Source organism: Procambarus clarkii, chromosome 45, assembly GCF_040958095.1.
Source record: "Procambarus clarkii isolate CNS0578487 chromosome 45, FALCON_Pclarkii_2.0, whole genome shotgun sequence".
In the NCBI taxonomy this organism is placed as follows: Eukaryota; Metazoa; Arthropoda; class Malacostraca; order Decapoda; family Cambaridae; genus Procambarus; species Procambarus clarkii.
In genome coordinates, this window is record NC_091194.1 from 2,491,632 (window position 1) to 2,504,576 (window position 12,945).

General features: G+C 42.7%; 2 long non-coding RNA genes across 5 annotated transcripts; both read right to left on the bottom strand.

The window, feature by feature from the left end:
* Nucleotides 1–873: 873 nt before the first annotated feature.
* Nucleotides 874–2,961, bottom strand: LOC123770201 (uncharacterized). Of its 4 annotated transcripts, none has more exons than XR_011222083.1 (3): nucleotides 2,819–2,961; nucleotides 2,042–2,522; nucleotides 874–1,111 (listed from the first exon to the last, which is right to left on the bottom strand). It is a non-coding gene; the product is annotated as an uncharacterized lncRNA (long non-coding RNA). The 4 variants fall into 4 exon arrangements; XR_011222084.1 differs by having other exon boundaries at nucleotides 2,776–2,858; XR_011222081.1 differs by lacking the exon at nucleotides 2,819–2,961 and adding an exon at nucleotides 2,678–2,795.
* Nucleotides 2,962–6,919: 3,958 nt separating this feature from the next.
* LOC138350439 (uncharacterized) lies at nucleotides 6,920–8,689 on the bottom strand. Its single transcript, XR_011222085.1, has 2 exons — nucleotides 8,446–8,689; nucleotides 6,920–7,860 (listed from the first exon to the last, which is right to left on the bottom strand). It is a non-coding gene; the product is annotated as an uncharacterized lncRNA (long non-coding RNA).
* Between the last annotated feature and the right edge of the window lie 4,256 nt (nucleotides 8,690–12,945).

Below are 12,945 nucleotides of genomic sequence, written 5' to 3' on the forward strand. Positions count from 1 at the left end.
ACAAAAGCCCGTCCTGATCAAAGGACTGTTCGTTCCTTTATTTTTCAAAAATGTTTGATGAATACGAGGATGGAGTCTGCATTTAGAGGTGTAATTCGCCATTTCATGGAAGAGTTTAGAAAGGCTTTCAAGACTACCTTGAGCAGCTAATCATCCTCTGACAGTGTTTTGGCCTGAAAATATTTTGCGGGGCTAACCACAAGCGTCTGGCCCTCTCGTCTGAACAATCTTATATATTATGCCCAAGGGCAGAACAATTTATTGAAGACTTAAGCCACTCTAAGAGGGGGCACGGGCAAGAACAACCCGCAAAGACGGCAGAGTCTGGGAACCTAATTTTGTGCCCATTTGATCTAAACCATTGTATTTGGGTTTAAAGTATTGCTGGAGACAGCAAGGACCACACCGCTGGAGGGTCATGTTATAATTGACAGCTCAATCCCTCTCTAAGGATCGAGATGGATTTAAGGCGACTGGTTAAGTACAGGTTTGAGATGGATTGAGATGGCCAGGTTAAGTATTTTCATGTCCCCCTTACAGAGCTTGGATTTCTTCTTGGCAGCTTTCTTAATCCAGTCACTTCATGAAGTAGACAATGAAGAAACCATTTGTCCCAGTTAAGCAGGAGGCATCGGCTTTATGTTCATAAGACAATTACCAAGCTCTGCTTGGAGTAAAGGTTAATGTGGGTTTAACTCTTCCACCAGTAGGTGCTTACCATCACTGGTGTACAATAGGTCAAGGCAATGTTAAATTTAACTACACAGAAGTAGTGTGCAAGGGCCGTTGCAAATATGTTAAACTCTTTAAGCGCGTTTAGCTTAAATGGTAAATTACAAGCGATTACAATAATGGACTAGATTAATACGACACTTAAAACTTTTAAAATTTATTAAATTAAAATTAAAACCATTTAGAAGGATCAGTTGTGATCAATTGCAATCTTCAAACTGTGGTGATCCGGGCCGGAGCTGGAGTCTCCCCGTGTTGCGCCAGGGTAGAGGAGAGTCGCAGGGTAGCGGAGACTTCCAGGGCAGTGTAGGAGACTCCAGGGGAAGAGGAGACCGTTCTGGGACCAGGAGACTCACGTCATTACAATAGGTCACGTGCCCTGAGGAAACAAGGTTAGGTTATTCCGGTAATATTCTAGCCTATTAAATAATTCTCCAATTTCTAGTTTGAGTATAAATAAGTTACTTCGCCAACAGCTTCTGGTAAGTTGTGCAATTACTGAAGAGACCTTTAACAATTGTGCGTATCTAAATAAAAAAAGTGCCATTAAGAATGCATTTTATTAGGCTCCATGAGGGAGATACACCACTTTGCTAGAACAGTGTGAAGTTTGAATTCTAGGACTTTCGGGAAACTATTATTATTGTGGACCATTTTCAATGCAATTTTTCCTATTGATAGGTCCAACTACCTTATTAGGACAAAAAATAGTTATCAGTGAACCTTTGCGTAGATAATTTTAAGCCATCTTAGAATTTCAAGTACCAACATTGCTATTAAAACTATACTGTATCAAGCTAAATTTACGAATGTGCTAATTTGTGCAGGTATTTAGGCATTTTAATACAAACATTTTAGATAAGATTTTTTTCAAAACGTTACTGCATTGGTATTTAGATATTAATCAAAACTGGGCAATATGCAAAAGCTAGGCATTTACTAGCTAAATCCAGTGCTTCATCGAGAGTAGATTAAACTAGTTTTGAGAATACAAATTAGTTTAACCATTTTGGCAATTTCATAGTTAACGGCATATTACCAAGATCTTTCTATAGAAGTTTATTAATTAAGCGTAAACCATTTTAACCAAGCAACCCGAGTTTGAGCCAAGCCGTTTCGGATTACAAGGAATTTACACTTTTTCCGCTTCTATATACATTAGAAACGTTTCCTTACGTACAAGAAATTACAAAATAAATTTGAAAAAATATACTAGAGCAGAGGACATGCTAGAAGGGAGCGAGTTTAAGAAGCTACAATACTTCACAATTATGGGACCATTTTAACCGAATATCAAGTGGTAACTTACCTTTTGTATTTACGCAAGTGAAATTAGAGTTTTCATCCGTCCCGCACTCCTCTGGTACACAGTCTGTGTTCCCCTCTATAGTGTCTCCCGTCACTACACTAGAGGAACCACCTAGCGTCACGGCTAAAGTTCTCCCAGAGGAATACACGCCTAGAATCTCCCTAGTGGCCATCTGCACAAAGTCCCTTGACACTTTTGTTATTCCATCGCGTTTAACCTTGGCAAGTCCCTTCTTCAGGAGGGGCGTTATGTTCTTTGCGTGGTCAACCACACGCTTCAAACCACAGCCGCTAGACGCGCCTGAACGACGTCGAACTGCGGCGGGTTTCCTGATAGTGTTCTTGGATATTTTTTTTATTGCTACTTCAGCCACGTGACGAGCTATTCTGGAGGCAGTCTTCAGGTGGAGATTAACTGGAGCCATAGTTCAGTGCAGAGCGCCACGAAATTTTAAAAGACCCACCGGATGAATTTTCCAAAACTGAAAAATAAAGTTTAGAATGTAAACAAATTAAGAAAGTCTAGTACAAAGTTAATGAAACTCGAAAGTCAAACAACATGCAACTGTAACACAAGATTACATACAACCAAGTACTGTAAAGAGTCAATTACACAAATATATCTGTAGACACTTGCCAAAAACTGTACTACAGCCCAGTACAACTGAAAACACGAGAAACTAATAACTTCAAATTATCATTTCAAAAACATAAACAACACCCGTTAAGACTCACGACTGCTGCCAGACACAACTGACCGCCGAATCTGTCTACCAACCTGACTAAAAATTTTCGCGCCAAATTGGACTTGAGTGTGCGGCCGGTGTGTGAGTGTGCGGCTCGAGCAAGAAGCCTCACAAAATGCGAGCTCTCGCCATGTTTTTGTGCCTTATTATAAGTTTTGGCGGTAAAACATTTTTAACCATATTCTGATGAGTTGTCTATAATTCACATTGTGTTATGCTTTATCAACAGACGCACCCGAGTCTTCGTTGACTACTAATGAGGCTTCGAAACGCCTAACACAGTGAGCTTTTGAAACACCTGACACAGTGAGCTTTTGAAACACCTGACATGAGCTTGGAATACAGAGTTTGGGCAAAGAAGACGGTCGTGTTTCTCTTCACTTTCTCCTTATAATCATTGGTTGTTAATCAAGCCAGCAATTCCCTCGTCTTTATGAATGAAAAACACATTATTTACGACTCACAACTGATGACGTTCGAACTTTTCTCGAACAGTGCTTCGTTGATGTCCTCTGTTCGAATCACCTCTGCCAATGATTAACGCAGACAACCATACAAGCCAACAGAACCTAATCACCTGCCCTGCTCTAATTTAGGTCTAATTAGACAACAGATACTAATATATAACATTATTTATTTACATTAGAATATACCGATTTTTCATGTTCTTCTCACAATCTGTTCTTCCTATATGTTGTTCTCCCGCCCACTGTTCTTCCCGTTTGTTCTCCCTTCTACTGTTCTTCCCGCGTGTTCTCCCGCCCAGTGTTCTTCCTGCGTGTTCTCCCGCCCAGTGTTCTTCCTGCGTGTTCTCCCGCCCAGTGTTCTTCCTGCGTGTTCTCCCGCCCAGTGTTCTTCCTGCGTGTTCTCCCGCCCAGTGTTCTTCCTGCGTGTTCTCTCCCACTGTTCTTCCCGCGTATTCTCCTCTCCCACTGTTCTTCCCGCGTGTTCTCCTCCAGTCTGTTATCCTCATGTGTTCTTCACCCACGCGTGTTCCACGACCCCCCGTGCAAGCAGGGCAGTGAGAGTCGAGCCCTATAATGGTCAGTAAGGGAGTCGGTAGAGGTCATACTCGACCAAGATCATGTGTAGTTTTCGCCCTACATGTCATGGTTATTTGGATCCTGTGGGATACGACGTTTATACGGGTTGTTTACTGATTTCATGCACCTTATTTTTGACGCACCTTATTTTTGACGCACCTTATTTTTGACGCACCTTATTTTTGACGCACCTTATTTTTGACGCACCTTATTTTTGACGCACCTTGTTTTTGACGCACCTTATTTTTGACGACAACTGCGTCAAAATACCGGTGTATTGGCGACAATCAAAGCACCGTAATATTTACGCTTTTTCGGACCATTAAGCATTATATAATTAGACAAGAAAGTTGCATTTCTTACGGAGCGGTAAATCAGGAACAGATGCATAATAATTGCAAGTTAATTACACGAGTAATACAGTAACGTAGAGATTATGAATTAATGATTAACGCTCGTTAATTTGCTGCCACTTAAACTAATCCCTGAGAGGATAGATTATCTGTTATATTCAGGATCTGAGTATAAACAATTATACTCAGGATACCTGATGATAAGGTAATGTGGCGGAACCTTATTTGAGAAATATCTTGTGTTTAGGTACATACTCAAGGCAGATAGTCAATAAACCAGAAAGGTAGGCAGCCTATCTAGAAGTATTTCTGTCTGCCTGCCTGTCTGCCTGCCTGCCTGTCTGCCTGCCTGTCTGCCTGTTTGCCTGTTTGCCTGCCTGCCTGCCTGCCTGCCTGCGAGGTGTTCAGGCAGGGTGACCCAGATGGAGGAGCAGTGTAGGTGCTGGGCGGAGCGTGGGCTGGCTCGCCCACGTCACTAAGGTGTGGCTCTGAGTTGATTTGTAGGGCCTTGGTATCTTGTTGGTGCTGGTAGTGGTGGTGGTAGTGGTCCTTTGGGTGGTGGTGGTAGTGGTCCTTTGGGTGGTGGTGGTAGTGGTCCTTTGGGTGGTGGTGGTAGTGGTTCTTCGGGTAGTAGTGGTCCTTCGGGTAGTAGTGGTCCTTCGGGTAGTAGTGGTCCTTCGGGTAGTAGTGGTCCTTCGGGTGGTAGTGGTTGGGTTCGGGTGCAGTCTAGTAGCCATTGGGTCAGAGTACTGGACTTGTCAAGGAGTTTTATTGCTCCTGTCAGTCTAGGTTTGAACCTTTCACGTTAGGAGTTCTTTCTGATATAATTGGCTTGCGTGTTTGTGCAAGTTAATGTTATATATATATTTCCTTTGGTCGACTAGTAATTTGGTTAAGAAATTAACTTCAACGGATCAGCATCTTCTCTCGATTTATCACTGTAAAAAATGCAACTCTTTTGCTTAACCAGAAACTTACGAACCCAAGTAACTAACCGAACTCTTCGAGGAAGATGCATGGAAAACATTAATATTACGGTGCTACATTTCTTACTAATACGTCAGATTTGTAACGGATTGCCTGATTACGTAAACAAATGCGACGTATTATGTGAGGAGGGGCCGAACTGACCGGCTTCCCCTCGTCTGAATGTCGCAAGACGAGTTGTTCATCGGTGTGACCGCTCCACCTCTCTCGTTCACACCGCTTTGGCCCGTTTGTCCGTTACAGATAATTAGAACGTCATTCTGGTGTAGGGAATTACGGGCTATTCATGCCCGTGCCACCTCTTGGTTGGCTTAATCTTAATCAATCGTGTAGGGAAAGGTGTGCGTGTGTGATTTGTTTTTCTATGCATCGATTTAGTTATGTGAGACAAGATGCTTGGGTTGAACAAATCCACAAGAGCCGTGACGAGGATTCGAACCTGCGTCCGAGAGCATCCCAGACGCTGCCTTAATCGACTGAGCTACGACATAGTCATTTGATGCATTTCATTTGATTTGTTCATTTGATGCATCACGTAATTGTGATTTCTGTGTTGCTTGGGTTCCTACGTATTTTTTTACGTTTCAGGCTAGGCAAAACTGTTGGACGTTTTACCGAGTGGCAAATTGAGAGACCTGACTGATATGACGGTGTGCGAGTGCCTGTATTTCCTGCAGATGGTCTTCTGAAGGCGACGTGAAAAATTAATCAACATGTTCATTACATAGAGAAGCAGTCTCGAGGCTGAAGCACACGTTGTTATAGATTCAGCTACTCGGAACAGGTTCCAAGTAGCACGGGCTATGGTGAGCCCGTAGTGGACTTACCTGGCACGGGAGTGGTGCCGTCTCTGTGAAGCACACAACACAATCCACATATATAGTGCATTTCACGCACCAGGGGACACAGGTGGAAACTGAGTGCCCAAATGAGCCACAGAGATATTAGAAAGAACTTTTTTAGTGTCAGACTGGTTGACAAATGGAATGCATTAGGAAGTGATGTGGTGGAGGCTGACTCCATACACAGTTTCAAGTGTAGATATGATAGAGCCCAATAGGCTCAGGAACCTGTACACCAGTTGATTGACGGTTGAGAGGCGGGACCAAAGAGCCAGAGCTCAACCCCCGCAAGCACAATTAGGCGAGTACATATATGACGACGACTCGGGCCGTCCTGGACTAGGATTCATTAAACACTTACGCAACCACTTACGAAACCTGTATAAATTTTAACAATCATGGCGGCTTCATTTATTAGAGAGAGTTTATAACAATCTTCGCTGGTGATGTTGCCAAACTTTCAAACTATTTAATAAATGTAAACAAAGCCGCCATGATTTAAGGAAAGTTGAACAGGTTTCATAAGTCTTAAGAATTTGACGAAAAACTAATTATTCAATTACTTCCCTTAAAAAAATTATCGTTTAAGTGGATGAGAAGCAGACGTCAAGCTCCTCTGTATCATTACCTGTCCCGAGCACTTACACGAGTGCTTCGAGCCAACAATGACTTATAGAAGTGTTTACACTGCCCACTAGAGGGGCTGGCTGAGGTACCAAGTTGAGTATGTTTACAAGACGAGAATATAAGTGATCGCCAATTATGTTTGGCTGTAGAGTTTGCTCTTGACTAGCGACTGAGCTGCGACCTAAAGGTAAAACCAATACATTAAGCACGTAAGGATATTATAGTCTGAAGAGGCACAGGATATTTAAGGTGGGATCATTGGATTGTTTTAAGCGTAACTGTGACCACAATACATTGCTTTATTTAACATACAATGTATATACATTATTAATTAACTACCAACATATACCTATGCATATTTTATAAGTATAAATAATAATAATATCAACGAGGCTGGGTGGATATAGATAGGAGTTGCCTCGTATGGACAAAGAGTCATCTGTATTTTCCAGTATGTTTGTGTATTATATATAGTTTGTTTGCAAGAAACATTAACCAATTCTGTTTCAATTATTTATCTACATAAACCATATTGAGTAATTCATTTAAAATCTACTAATTTTAAAATTGTAAACTTTTATTAAGACATAAAATGTACAATTCTTAAAATATACAATGAACTAACACTAATCTCCAACTACCAAAATATCTTTACTAAAATAGAGAAATGATCCCTTGTAAATATCAGCTCAAAGATGGTAACTTTAATAGTGTCTTAGTTTCTCTCTGTCTACCAGGAGGTCTTTTTTCTCTAGGGGATTCGACCCTTTCGTACAGTCTCTCCCGCAGTCTCTGCAGGGATAACTATGAACTTCGGGAGTCCTTTCAACATTGAGCGCGACACTTAGCCCGATGTTTACTGGCAGCCCAGCTGGGCACAGGACTCCCAAAGCAACCATCTCCAGCAAATCCACGGCCACTTTCTTTACGTTGGATTTCACCTTCGCCAAACCACTCTTCATGAAGGGCTTCAAGCCACCAGCCAGCATCACCTGGTGGATTCCTTGCTTGAGCATCCGATTCAGCCCCAAGCCACTGGATCCACCGAGACGACGCCCTCTTCCAGCGGGTTTCTTGGTGGCGTTCAAACCGACTTTATTTGCACGTATTTCCGCCGTGAACTTCACTCTCAGACTAAAAGGAGCCATGATGCTGGCATGGAAGGTTTAATATGGAGGGACTTCAGAATTTTGCTCGACGATCTAGACCATTTCACGGTTACCTGGAAATACAAGCACGTTTAGCACTATTTCATCTATCAACTTGTATATTACAACTGAAATTTAGATGCCCCGTTATTGTCACCTAATATTCATGTACTTAAATTTATCATATTTACCTAAAGATTTAAAATTGCATCAAGAATGCCCAAGTTAACCTTATCGTAGAGAACCAGAGAGGTTTCCAGCAAAGACAACCCAGCCACAAATTATAACTATAGAGGTAATTCACTTAACAACTACATTTCCCATAATGTAATTAATTAAAATTTAAGGTTAATAAAGGGATTTTAAGTTATTTTTAGAATTAGAAACTATTCCCAAGAACTTGCACAAATGGATATAATTATGCAGGAGTGAACAGTAGTCTAAATCTAACTAATTTCCCACCATCAACAAGGCCTGATTTACACGCCAAAATAGCTACGGATTTCAGAGTTTCCTCTGGTTTCATCCCGCCTCTCAGTATACACGAGTTTACCTCAGTCCTGGACTAAAGTATACTTTCTGGTTATCATAAAGCTTTCGTGGTGACCCCTAGAGATCGATAGTCCTTAAGCACAACACCAGACCAAACAAAAAGTTACCTTAATACCAAACTACTCGAGGAACGTCATTATCTTTTAAGTGTCGTGACGAAAGACGATCAGTAGTTCTTCCTAGTTGGTCATCTCAGCCAGACTGCTCCACGTTTTACACTGAGTTATGCAACTTGTTTTCAAGCTTGGCTCGTTCAGATGTCCATCGATCCTTGAGACGTGTTCATCAAATTTAATATACTGTGCATTCAAAATCATGTTTTTTTGCTCACATATATGTTAATATTATATATTAGGATTTTTATGTATCTTTAGGTGTAGGTTAGGTTAGGCGTTTAGGTTCTGTTGGTAATTATTTGTATTTGTATCGTGGTGAAGCATTTTCTCTGCGTCAGCAAAGCATTGATCGAGAAATGTTCGAACGTCATCAGTTGTGAGTCGTGCGAGGACGGGCTCTCAAAAACTATATTTTTCGAATACATATTAATTATTATTAGTGTATATTATAATTTTGTGCTTAGTAAGGAATAGGATAAGTTTGGTGTTTCTATTGATAGTTATTTGTATATGTGGTATGTGGGGTGAATCATTCATAAAGGAGTGATTCGAACACAAGAGGACATCGAAGTACTGCTCGAGAAGAATTCGTACGTAATTAGCTGTTGAGTCATTTATAAACAGGAAGGGGGGGGGGGGTTTAGTGCCAGGATTAACGAGCATTTTCAGGATATATTCACCTAAAGGTGTACCCCCCTATTTCTCAGAGTATTTACATTCGAGGTTTACTTTAGTCTTGTAGTATATCCAGGACTTAAGTATACTTGCTGGCTGGTCATTGTGGTGGCCTTAAACCCAACATCTAAGGTGCTGGTGTTGGGTTTAACTCTGATAACTTATTTGTCAACTAGCAAGCATATTTTAACCCTATACATTGTCCAGGACTAACGATTGATTGATAAAGATCAAGCCACCCAAAAGGTGGCACGGGCATGAATAGCCCGTAAGTGGTGGCCCTTTTGAGCCATTACCAGTATCAAGAGCTGATACTGGAGATCTGTGGAGGTGCGACTGCACCCTGCGTGACGGGAGATGTCTCCCGGACCAAATGGTGACCAGATGATGCCAGGACTAACACAAGCTCCCAGTGTATATATACCGAGACGCTAGGTACACCTCTTCTACTAGGCTACACTTGGCAGTTGCTACATTACTCTTATTTTTGGTTAAACAAGTTTTTGCCTGATCCAATTACGGTGTGTCTGGGGCGAGGCTATGGCCGCGTTTATTGTAGTTCAGGACTCGTCGTGGTGGTGTAACACAGGAGGCTTCATGAATTCAGTTCAATTGATGCAATTGTATGTCTTTAGTGCGGCATATACTCATGCTGACCAAATGTTCGTTAACCCAGAAGCTAACCCCCATGAACCACTGTCAATGGACTCGTTAGACCAGCAGTTGACCCAATCAATTCTGGTCTAATGCTCGTTTAACCAGCAGCTGGCCCCTAAACCCTCGTATAATGCTCGTTAAACTAGCAATTGATCCCATAAACGTTAAACGTTAAACCACCAGTTGACCCAATAAACGTTTGTTTGCATATACTAAACAGTTTATGAGGGCCGAAGCACTACGAGGTTGTTTACAACAAGAACAACCTTCAGTTGTGAAGTTTCCAAGCTCGTAACCTGTTTAATAAATACAAACAAGGGTGCCATGATTAAGGAAAGATGTACAGGTTTCGTAAGTAGTCCCCCTTAACTGCTTGATGATTCCTGATCCAGATCTTGACTCCTCATTTGCATCTTAGGCGAGCGTACCAGAAGTGATGAGTCGACCCGTTCGTGAACGTTGGACTCGTCAATCCGGATCCGGATTCAATGACAATTTCCTTCTTAGATATAATTTTTTTTTCTAGAGATTTCAGGATTGTCAACATTTGCGTCTTTGGGTAGTGTTCAACTGCCTGTAAGTACGCAGTTCATTTTGATATTTTGTAAGATTGTTCTTTTAAGGCATTTGTGGTCAAGATTGTGTTTGTGCTGAGGATTTCAACAATACAATGATTTGATTTTTTTTATTTTGCATGGAAGAGTATCTTTGGATATCACAAGATTCCATACAATACATCTATTGGGTATAAGAACGTGATTGACAACACATCTATTGGATATAAGAACGTGAATCATTGGATATAAGAACGTGAATCATTGGATATAAGAACGTGAATCATTGGATATAAGAACGTGAATCATTGGATATAAGAACGTGAATCACACCACATCTATTGGATATAAGAACGTGGGTTCTTAGGAACGATAGGAACGAACCTATCTGCCGCACAGTCACCACTGTCAAGCACAGTCAAGTGCCTCACTGAGGCACTTGGCCCCCAGCACTTGGCCCCAGCACTTGGCCCCAGCACTTGGCCCCAGCACTTGGCAAAGGTGTGACCAGCTAGAGAAGCAGGTCACCGGGATGGTCAAGGCCGCCCGCTCCAGCTGATTGTGATGGTTGGCAAGAGGAAGGTGAGGGTGTGGTTGTCGAGGGTTGGGGATGACCTCATGCCGGTCGTCAGTCATGTTGTTCTTCGATGATGACTGATTGTGTCACGCTGTAGCCCAACATACATAGCCCCGCTCCTGTGCCAGGTAAGTCCACTACGGGCTCACCATAGCCCGTGCTACTTGGAACTTTTGTTCTGAGTAGCTGAATCTAAAACAACAACATGTAGCCCAAGACACGGGTTCAGGGGGGACCCCGGGGCAGCGTGTGTACAGGGGGGGACCCCGGTTATCTTGAGATGATTTCGGGGCTTTAGTGTCCCCGCGGCCCGGTCCTCGACCAGGCCTCCACCCCCCAGGAAGCAACCCGTGACAACTGACTAACTCCCAGGTACCTATTTACTGCTAGATAACAGGGGCATCAAGGTGAAAGAAACTTTGCCCGTTGTTTCTCGCCGGCGCCCGGGATCACAGGATTACGCGTACAGTGTTCTGTCCGCTCAGCCACCGACTCTCTTGGCTTGGAGTAACAAGAGGAAAATGTATATTTTAAAACCGGTTGCTCCCTCCCCGCTCCCACGCCTCCCCTCCCGGACCCTGTTATCCTGAGTCATTGGATATCTTGCCAAAGTAGCAACTGGGGCGTTATCTTATCATCTCGTACGTGTCTTCCCGCCTCTGTGTTTGGATGGGTCACCCATCCACTGACTGGTTGACCTCTATGTTGTCCTCTACCCTATGTTGACCTGTTCTCCATGTTGTCTTCCACCCTATGTTGACCTCTCCTCCATGCTGACCTCCGCCCACCAATCTTGAAAGTCTGGATTGACAAATTTCAGTTAATTATAGGTTTTAATTAAGCCGTTCTGTGTGTTTAGGGGCGATTCTCGCTTATGGGGTTAACTGCATTCAGGAGACCCTAGTTCGACTCTCGCTGGCAAGAGATTTTATTTTGTGGATTTATGGAACAATTTACTGGAAAACGTAATAGACGTGGGGTCGCTGGAGTGTTTCAAGCGTAGGTTAGACATACATATGAATGAGTTTTGATGGATATAAATAGGAGCTGCCTCGTATGAGCCAATGGACCACCTGCAGTTTCCTTTATTATGGTCTTATGAGGCATTTAGGAAAGTAGGCCTTCAGACTTTAAAAGTCTTCAGAACATTGTTCAAACGATGGTCAGAAAGCTTCGACTGATAACCCAACGATGGTCTGAAGACTTTGACTGATAACCCAACGATGGTCTGAAGACTTTGACTGATAACCCAACGATGGTCTGAAGACTTTGACTGATAACCCAACGATGGTCTGAAGACTTTGACTGATAACCCAACGATGGTCTGAAGACTTTGACTGATAACCCAACGATGGTCTGAAGGCTTTGACTGATAACCCAACGATGGTCTGAAGACTTTGACTGATAACCCAACGATAGACTGAAAGCTTCGACTGATAACCCAACGATGGTCTGAAGACTTTGACTGATAACCCAACGATAGACTGAAAGCTTCGACTGATAACCCAACGATAGACTGAAATGAATAAGGAAAAGTAATCATCCGTATAAAGTGCAACGGAAGTATGATTATATGACATGAAAGGGTTAGGATGACAGGATAGGAGCTGGGATAGAAGGGTGGATTGAAGGAAGTGCCGCCCAACCACTTGAACTATCGAAGAACGAACGCCGACCCTGCAAAAAGCGAGACCATCCCTGTACCAACCAAGCCGATAACAGCACAACGGCCCAAAAGGCAAAGCTGTGTGATCGAAGCTGAAGGAAACAGTCAATTCCCTCCTGCCTGGTACAGGTTGTATAAACCTGTGATAAAGGCAGCATCTGGGATGATCTCGGACGTAGGTTCGAATCCTCGTCACGGCCCTTGTGGATTTGTTCAGGTTGTATAAACTGCTGCGCCTCGCGTGGCCTTTTGTGATGGCGCAGAGAACACACCTGGCAGTGTGGCGAGGTGACAATATGTCTGTCGTGTTTCATTCAGTTTTGAGTCAGGTAGGTCAGTTATGATATAGATCAAGGGATAAG